This window comes from Oryzias melastigma, linkage group LG11 (genome assembly GCF_002922805.2).
Source record: "Oryzias melastigma strain HK-1 linkage group LG11, ASM292280v2, whole genome shotgun sequence".
Lineage (NCBI taxonomy): Eukaryota > Metazoa > Chordata > Actinopteri > Beloniformes > Adrianichthyidae > Oryzias > Oryzias melastigma.
This window is the reverse complement of record NC_050522.1, coordinates 24,609,630-24,612,566: the sequence shown is the minus strand read 5'-3', so window position 1 is coordinate 24,612,566 and position 2,937 is coordinate 24,609,630.

Genomic DNA, 2,937 nt, shown 5'->3' with positions numbered 1-2,937 from the left:
ACCCAAACACGTTAGTTTTGCTCCAGCCGGTCAGAGACGAGCAGAAGATCCGTCTGTGTTTCATCATTCAGTCGTATCGGAGTCGTGATGTTCTCCTGTGGGAGGCGGAGCCACAGACGCAGAAGGAAATCAATGTTGTAGCCACTAATAAACTCCTCCTCAGTTGTCCAGCAGGCCGGTTATTATTTCTCTGAGGGCGGCGTGGCGCGGCGCGGCGAGACTGTTATTACTGTGCAAATGGAGAGCGCGCTCATTGAGCCCAGCCACAGGTCAAAGGTCGAGAGCTGTTCATGCACGCTCCCCTGGTATAAATGATCAAATGAAGGAGCACCGCGGGGTCGGGAGTGTGGAGTAGGAAGTCGGATCATTTCAGAATAAAAGCCTGAACAGATTTGACACATCCGGACATCATTTAGGGAAACAAGTCGGGTTGAATAAAGGAGCTGCGGTCTAAAAGAAAAAAAAAGAAACTTGTTTTATTAATCAAAATGGAAACCCTTAAAAAATAAAAGCGGGAACTCCTGACAAACGCCACAATCTGAGAAAATAAAATAATACGTCTTTTTTTGGGGCACATTCACGCTAAAATGATTCATGTGTTTAAAAAAAAAAATGAATGAAAACTTCAGTTTTTGTTGATGAGAATTCATGAAGATTTCAGCTAAAATTAAATCAAAATAAAACGTCTAATTACTCCAGTGAACCGAGTTGAAATGAGCAGAAAACACAGATGGTATTTCCCACTTCTCCTGAAGTCAAATTGGTCGGAACCATTGACTGTACAAGAGTACTGGACAGAAAATATTTGATTTCCGGCTCCAACTAAATTAAGTCCATGTAGTCGCCTTTTTTTGCGATATGAACGCCGCCATGTTGGAGCCAGACGCCGTACGTAAGCTAGGATTGGTCCCGGTTTCCATGGAAACCAATCGGGAGTGAGCTTGTTGGAAAGCCACGCCCCTACCACCTAAAAGTGGACTGGATGTGGGGGGCCAGCAGGCTCCACCTACTTTTATTGAAGCTTCTGATTGGCCAGTTTATAAATACAGAAAAATATGAAAAAAAATGAGGATTATCCTAAAAAATGGTATCAGAGCAGGAATAGGATTTTGGCTTCTTGGAGCTACTTCCTGTTTGGAACACAAAGGGGAGGAGCCAGTCAGTTCAGAAGTATTTCTGAAACCAGATTCCTCCAGTTGGACATTTGTAGAACAAGTTTGTCTTTTTGAAGTTCTTGAACATCAGTCACTTCAAGACGCTTTCAGACTTACATGTTCGCTCGGCTCCAGAATCTGTTTCCATGGATACCTCGCTTGGTTGAGACACTCATCTAAAGGTTAAAGGTCTCTGTTTACATGCAAGTGAACCTTGGTGTGGTTGAGCAACAGTATGGGTGCAACCAAGACTTAAGACTGTGAGTGACATGTTCTTGTGGGGTTTTCTGCTGAAAGGAGACAAATGTGAAGAAAATTCAGCTTTAAATCGCATTTCAGAGTGGAACTTTAAATTCAAAAGGTCTGATGTTTGGACCACTCCCATCCAGACCGGATGAGGAAGAGCGGACCGACCAAAAGAACAAAAAAACTCTCCTGAACTGAAAGAAAACGTTTGTAAATCTGCAGTCGACATTTTCAAAATTACTTTAAGCCCAAAAGGAGAAAAAGACGTTTTCGTGATATGAAGCGGATTTTTCTTCCTAAAAAGAACTGATGAAAAGGAAAGTTACCAAAATAAAAGACTTCCACATATAATCAAATATGAGTTTATTTTTTTATAAATCATTTCTTACAAAATTGGCATTTCTCTATTTCATTTGTGGCGTCTATAAAAGTTTTCTCTTAGTTACAAGGAAGGAGGGAGGAGAAGGCATCAGGACGGCCGGGCTCAGGCGAGTCCTCCCGGCCGCCCGTCGACGGTCAGCCGACGCTGATAAATAATCCCAAACAGGAAGTGGTCGTGCGTTGTCGCCTTGGCAACAGTGTCCGAACACAACAACGAAAAAGGGGCGTGAGGATGGAGAACTCAACTGCTGATCGAAGGCACAAATCAATAATCCGGGTAAACTTCCTGTGCTGAAGCTGAAGACCAGAACTTGCATAAAGCTCCCCTGATGAGGTCTGTGGCCCCGCCCACACGCGCTAAAGAACGGCGAGAGCGGGGGAACGTTCCTTCACTGGGATCTGCAGAGGCGCAGGCGTGATTGTGATCTGGCGGGGGCGACCCAGCTGCCGGTTCATCCCCTCGTGTCAGCTGGTACCGCGAGAGCCGACGCGGTGCGGCCCGATCCAATCTGGGACGGCTGGTGTGTGCGACCGTTTTCTCTCGGGGAGATCCGTGTTAGAAAGACACTGCGGTGTGATGGACGCCCCCCCCCCACAGGAAGTGAAGAATGAATGCACAGTGAAACATCATAAAATAGACGGAATACCCCCCCACACAGGAGACGTTTGGTTTGCAAAGCATCATGGGACACATTGGGGGAGGGGTCAGACAGTCACATAGGAGGCTTGATATGGAATCAGACGATGATTTCTGGTTTTTGCAGATGAATTCTAGAAGTTTCCTGATTTACACAAAAGATAATCAACGTTAAAGTGCCAAAAAAAGAAAAAAAATCTTCCACCGGCGGGAAGAAGCGTGGAGAGTGAAGATCGCTCTCTGATACGGTTTTTTTGACCACGACGGAGAAGGCCGCATGAGGAAAACAACAAGAATCAAGCGTCCGGCGTGGATCCAACACATTCCCATCCCAAAGTCGTCATATCTGGACGACGGCGAAGGACCCCCCCCACATCACTTTTTGACGTTTTAGATGTCCCCAACTCATTTTTAACATTCTGGCTGTTCAGAGGTCCAAACGTTTTGTCGGACATAACCTGGTGCACGAACCAGTAGCAGACGCGCCTGGTACCACAGGCGCCCACACGGCAAAAAACA